We start from the raw sequence: 7333 nt of genomic DNA on the forward strand, positions 1-7333 counted from the left end.
CACTACTGGGTATATATCCAAAGGAAAGGAATTCAGTATATTGAAAGATATTTACAGTCCCATGTTTATTGCAGCACTATACACAATAGCCACTAACACTAACATTAAGGGTTTGAATCCCTATACTAGCAGTTGCATGGAAGGAAGGAAGGAAGGAAGGAAGGGAAAGAAAAAGAAAAAATAGCCAAGATATGGAATCAGCTCAAGTGTTCATCAACAGATGAATGGATAAAGAAAATGTGGTATATATACACAACAGAATACTATTCAGCCATAAAAAAAGAATGATATCCTGTCATTCGTGGGAACATGGAAAAGCTTGGAGGACATTATGCTAAGTGAAGTAAGCCAGGAACAGAAAGAAAGATATCCCATGTTTTCACTCATATGTGGAAGCTAAAAAATTTGAACACATGGATGTAGGGAGTAGAATAGCAGTTTTACCAGAGGATGAAAAGGGTAAAGGGGAGTGGGGATAGTGGGCGATTAGTTAGCATGTACCCAAGTGCAGCTAGACAGAAAGAATATCTAGAGTTCTATTGCACCGTCAAGCGACTATAATTAACAACAATTTATTGCATAGTTTCAATTAGATAGAAGAGAGGATTTTGAACATTACCAACACAAAGAAATAGCAAATGTTTGAGGTAAAAAAAAAAAAATCAGAGATTTCCAGGATTACAGGGGATGAGGGAGGGAGGAAAGAAGGGATGAGTAGGTGGAACACAGGATTTTTAAGGCAACAAAACTGTTTTGTACAATACTCAAATGATTAATACATGATATTATGCATTAGACAAAACCCATAGAACTTTGCATCACAAAAAGGAAACCCTAATATAAAATGAAGTTAATAATAACATATCACTATTGATTAATAATTTTAACAAATGTGCCACACTAATGTAATGTCAGTAACAGGAGAAGCTGTACATGTCGGTGGAGGAAGAGTATGGAAACTATGTGTACTTTCGGCTCCTTTTCTCTGTAAAACTAAAACTGCTATAAAAATAAAGAAAAAATAAAAACAGCATTAAAAACCCTCCAATTGCACTCAAATTCAAGAGCAAGGAAACCGACTCATGCCACAGCAACGTTGCAATGAGAAACAGGTCAGTATAGCAAGACAAGACCCTCTTGAAGTCAGCAGAATATCTGATAATATGAATATTAAACTTGTAGACTATATGTTCCCCAATGCCTGGAACCATGTCTTACTTATTTTGTGTTTGATGCTTTGTACAGTTCTTGACATTCAAAAAACTTGCTTGGAATAAAAAATAAATAATAAATAAAAATAATAAATTAAATATGCAATGTAAATATCAGTTACTATTAAACATATATGCTTATTCTTTCCAAAAATAGTTTTATAGGAAAAGAATTATTGAATGGCTTTGATTGTGATAATTTAATTTGATCACTAAGCGGATTATAATCTTAAATACATGGAAAATTCAACAAATTGCAACCACTACATCCAGGTGGGGAAGCTTCTGATTTCCATTCTTACTGCTTAGGAGGACAATAAAATAAATAGCCCAGTGCTTTCATATGACACAGCTTGAAAAAAAAAAAAAGCAAAAAAGAGGATGATTCAATGGAGATGAAAAACTATACTAGGGTAACAGAATTTATTTTCCTTGGATTAACCCGGAATCGAGAAGTCAGCTTGGTCTTGTTTCTTTTCCTACTTTTTGTGTACATGACAACACTGCTGGGAAACCTCCTCATCATGGTCACTGTGACCTGGGAATCTCGCCTTCACACACCCATGTATTTTTTGCTCCGGAATTTATCTGTTGCCGATATCTGCTTTTCCTCCATCACAGCTCCCAAGGTTCTGGTGGACCTTCTGTCCGAGACAAAGACCATCTCCTTCAATGGCTGCTTCACTCAGATGTTTTTCTTCCACCTTATTGGAGGGGTGGATGCATCTTCTTTGTCAGTGATGGCTTTAGATCGATATGTGGCCATCTCCAAGCCTCTGCACTATGTGACCATCATGAGCAGAGACCGTTGCATTGGGTTAACAGTGGCTGCCTGGGTGGGGGGCTTTGTCCACTCCATCGTGCAGATTTCCCTGTTGCTTCCTCTCCCCTTCTGTGGACCTAATGTCCTTGACACTTTCTACTGTGATGTCCCTCAGGTCCTCAGACTCGCCTGTACGGACATTTTTGTAGTTGAACTGTTGATGATTTCCAATAATGGGCTGCTCACCACTCTGTGGCTTTTTTTGCATCTGGTGTCCTATTTGGTGATATTATTATTACCAAGGTCTCAATCCGAGAGGAAAGGAGGAAAAATAAATAATAAATAAAAGCCATCTCCACCTGCACCTCCCTCATCACTGTGGTGACCCTGCATTTTGTTCCGTGCATCTGTGTCTCCGCCTGGCCCTTCACTGCCCTCCCCACAGAAAAGGCCATCTCTGTCACCTTCACTGTCATCTCCCCTTTGCTGAACCCCTTGATCTACACTCTGGGGAATCACGAGATGAAATCAGCCACAAGAAGATGCAGGAGAAGACTCCTGCCTTTTGAAAGGGAATAGACCAGTAGTTCCTTTCTTCTTACCACCTTTTAAAATATTTTCCTAGCAGGGATAAATGTATTTAGTAAGAGATTTGCAAATAATTTTTATGTTTCTACTTTTAAGACATAGAGGACTTTCAAAGATCCCGATCAACATGCCATAATAAGATAAAAAGATGGGTTTTGTGTCACAGAAGAAAGAAAATTGTTATTAGAAATTTATATTGCTTTTGCAATATACCATTGGAAGAAATAAAGGAAAAGGAATCAAATACCCTCAGACATTCCCACTACTTTCCTGAACTGTTACCAGGAAGAGAGGTGAGACAGAAATGTGTATTAGAAACTTAATGTTGCTTGGACATTGGGATTTCCTTAAGGTCTTTCACAAAGTAATTACGTCCTAATGAAGTAAACACACCCAAATTAAGTTCCTCCTCCAATTCTATAATATGAATAAATTCAATAACTATGACCTGGAAGTTTTTTTTTTTTTTACCTAAAGCCCACACTCCAGTGGTTTAGAGCAGGTACCTTAGAGTTAACACAGCTTCAGTTAGAATATGGACCTCACCAGTTATGAGTTCTGAGACCTTGAGCAAGAACCCCAGGTCTCCTAGCCATCCCTTCGATGTATTCCCTCAGCAGCCTGTGCTTAGCTCTAGCATAGTACTCGAAATCCTGTTTCAAATTCCTTATTTTTTCTCCCATCTCCCCCAGTAGGATTATGCTTTATTTATTGTTGTATCCTCAGCACCTGGCACAAGTGGAATATAGGAGACATCACTAAAATTTGTTGAATTAAAACACTCAGTGAGTAAATATTTCCTTTCACTGATTTCTGCTCTTCAAATCATTGGAAGGTATGGCTAAGAAAACAATTAATCCATTTTTATTCTCTGATGATGTGACTTCCCTGATGATATGACAGAAGCTTCTTCAGACTATGCATATATATTCAGAGAGGCTGGAATAAAGTGAAAAACATTGTTCAATATGTCAACTTGGTTTTTATTTATTTATTATGCTATTTACAGCTGCTAGAAGTTTCCTCCCCATTTCTGAAGGTAGATTCTAAATCTTAAAATTATTAAAACTAGAAAAATGTTGGGGTACAAATTTCAGTCCTCAAAGCAGACATGAAAAGGCCGTGTGGTGGGGATATACTCAGAGGATTCAAGAAACAGCAAGGAGGCCATTGTAACTAAATGTGAGTAGTAAGGAGGAGAGATGTAGCAGCTGAGGTCAGAGAGACAACGTGGCCCCGTAACGAAGTCATTACACCTTGTAGACCATTGCAAAGCTTTTGACTTCTACACTGAGTAAGATGGAATGCATTTGAAAGCCTTTGAAGAGCAGACTAACAATGCATAGTTTAACAGGACTGCAGGAGCTACCATTATAAATGGACTGAAGAGGGATAAGGACAAAAAGAGGGAGACCAACTAAGAGCCTACTGCAATAGGCCCATGAAAGAAATAATGAACCCATGACCTACGGTACTAATGGCAGTGGTGGTGAGAAGTTTGAAAAGCTTTGAAGGTCGAGCTAGTGGGATTTGCTGATGGACCCCATGTGGGTTTCCTGCCTACATGTGTATCCTATGAGAACTCCATCATCTAGTTGGGTCATCAGCCCACTGAAAGCTCTGTCACTGTCATCTGCACCGCCCCTTCTGATCCTACGGCTCCTCCCAATACTTCTGTGTCACTCTTCAGAAATCACCCTGCATGGGTGAAACTGCCTAAGGCTGTTGTTCTGAATCCCCAAGAACATAAATTTATTTCCCGGCAGGAGCCAAATGTTAGCCTCATTTAGCCACATTGCAGGCATCAGTGTAGCTGTGGAAGTTTCCTAGGGACTTAAGCTACATATAGTCAATATGCATCCATATAGTCAAAGATGAGGGGGAAAAAACAGATGAAAAATAATAAAATGTATTTTTATATTTATTGGTAAATACTGTGCCTGAAAATGATCAATCATATAAAATGTCATTTTTTGTCTTATTTTGGATGTTATTTTTACCATTTATTTTTTATTTATATTTCCAAATCATTAAATAAATATAATTTTTACTTAGAAAAAACAGATCCTTGGAAAAATAGCTGATTCTAGGGCTGGGACAAGGAATATACAACATGAGCCTGGAGCATCTTGTAGTACCAAAAAGCAAGAAAGAGAATGAAATAATGGAAGCATGTCAAAGAAACACAGGAGACAACTGAAAGAGCTCCCGAAGGCTGAAGTTGGAACAACCCAAGCCACAAAACACATAATGTACTGTTGGATTATAACCCAAAGTATAAAATAAATATCCATGAGTCCATACTGATATAAATAAATGATTGAATACATAAATAAATGGAGGAAAATAGACAAGTCTCACATGCAGGGGAATTTCAAATAATTTATGTAGATTCTCCGCCCTCAAGAAGGTACAGCCTAACTTCCAGCTCCTTAAGTGTGACTTATGATTACGGATCTCCTCCAAAATAATATGCTATGGAAAGCAGGGGAAAATCCCCACAACTTTTCAGGGGAGAAGCCTGACAAAGACCATCTCAGCCAGGTGTTCAAAGTTAACATCATCAGTGATAAATCACGTTAATGTTTGATATGATGTGGTGAAAATGGCATTTTACCTCTGTGTTCTTTCTTCCCAAAACCTATAACCCCTGTCTAATCATGAGAAAATCATCAGACTAACCGAAATTGAGGGATGTTCAATGAAATACCTAACCAGGACTCTTCGATACTGTCAGGACCATCATAAACAAGGGAAGTCTGAGAAATTCTTTGTCTACAGGAGCCTAGGGAGACAGGACAACTAAATGTAATGTGCTGTTCTCTGTGGGATCCTGGAACAGAAAAAGAACATGAAGTTAAAAATTAAGCAAATCCTAATAAAGTATGGACTTTATTTAATAATGATTTTTCAATTGTGTGACACATGGGCCATAGTAATGTTAACAGGGAAATTATGTGTAAGGTCTATGGAAACTCTGCAATATTCTTGCAACCTTCCTGTAAATATACTTAAAATTAAAAGTTATTTTTTTTGAAGTACTTGGGATATGGGAAGTCTCAATAAATACAGTATTTCCTTCTGTATCAGGATGATTCTCTGAACATTTTGTCTAAGTTTAGAACATTTTTCTTCCTCTAAGGCCTTAGAGGGTGAGAAGAGGGTGGTTGTGGAGACTCTTGATTAATATTGCCAAGTAATATCCTGCCAAACTGTCATTTGGGGAACCTGAAGCAACTTCTACCTCACCATGTATTTATTTATTGAAGTTGGATGTTGGGATCTGTCATTTTGTAAGGGACACCTGTACTTAGTCATGCTGATGTAAAGCAAATCCCTTCCTATTGCAGCTGGGGAAGTTCTGAAGCAGCCATTCAAAAGTAGTGCTGCATAGTTAAGTATTCTGCTTGGTAATCTTCACCAGGGACAGAGATAGATATACTAGATTTTTAAAATTATTATTTAGATATACTGGATTAATTCTAGCTGTGGCTGGAGAGGAGCAGTTGGGTGTTGATACTCAGTGAGGATGAGTTCAGGAAGATCCCTGCCCACAGAAGGAAGCTGCACCATGATGCCTGCAGGCTGTCTGGGTTCAAAGGAGGGAGAAAGCCAACAGGTAGACCTCTGTTGCTGAAGCATCTCAGAGAGACAGATGGAACCACTATAACCAATATTCAGTTTTAAAGGCCTTAAAGCTGTACATCTTAAAGACGGTCAAACAATATAGCTAGCTATCGAGTGGAATCACATTTCTCACCGTGTAGCCAACTTGGTGTCTTGTTTCATTTTACTTTAATTTTCTTGGTGTAGACAGCCCCAGCGCTGCTCCAAATTATGTCTGATTCAATCTCTTCCCAAACTGGGGGATTCCCTGTGAATACAGTGTTTGAGGTATGGAGAAGAAATCTGCCTTCCCCCAAAGTTTCATGCCCCTGGCATTTCCAGTTGTATCAGTTGTTAGACTTGGAAAGAGAATAGAGTGGAAGTATTTGGCAGTATATTCAGTTGCCTCATCAGCTGCAAGTCTGTCTGCATCACACGCATTCCCAGGAAAGGTGCCCTTTGATCACAGAAAACATCGCTATTTGGGCTTTCTAAGAAATACACTTGACCTATTTTAGCACAATCTTCCTTCCTATTGGGGCCAGAGGATGAAGGGATTCACTCTTTCAGTTACCTCTAGAAAATTTTAGACCCTAAGCAAAATGTGTATTCCTAAGTGTATGTGCCTGGGTAATTTCTTAATTACTCCCACTGAAACAACCTAACCATCAGCAGAATTTTTCCATGGCTACATCCAAGTATAATCCCTCTGTTAATTCTCTCACTAGTTCTGAGATAAGGAATTGATACATGTGATGGGGCTCTGTGAACCAGCATAGAAGAGCCAAGAACATATCACTCCCTGAGTCTGCCCTTTTCCACATCAAGAAGGAAGAGCAGCCACTGAAATCACTAGCCTTTGGAACTTTGTTTAATAGAATTTCCTGAAGCTAAATGATTTCCAACATTCATGTGAACATCATTTAAGATGCTGGAGTCCTTGAAGGGTGGAGATTCTAGGTAAGAGGTTTAATTCTATGTGAGTATGTCTGCCTGTACTGTGGGTGTCTGTGTGCAAAAGTGATAAAAATTGAAATCTGAATGTAATTGTTGAGATTTGTAAATACATTTTGACTACAAATAATGTAACATGTATAGAAGATGCTGCATTTCAGGGAGAACGTTCAGTAACAGCACATGTTAGAAATATTAACAAAGAGGGCAC

The 7333-nt window shown here is 38.5% G+C and overlaps 1 pseudogene; it reads left to right on the top strand.

Moving 5' to 3' along the window:
- Positions 1-1600: 1600 nt before the first annotated feature.
- On the top strand, positions 1601-2553 carry LOC103608870 (annotated as a pseudogene).
- Positions 2554-7333: the final 4780 nt, after the last annotated feature.

The sequence above is a fragment of the Galeopterus variegatus genome, unplaced genomic scaffold (assembly GCF_000696425.1).
Source record: "Galeopterus variegatus unplaced genomic scaffold, G_variegatus-3.0.2 Scaffold8934, whole genome shotgun sequence".
In the NCBI taxonomy this organism is placed as follows: domain Eukaryota; kingdom Metazoa; phylum Chordata; class Mammalia; order Dermoptera; family Cynocephalidae; genus Galeopterus; species Galeopterus variegatus.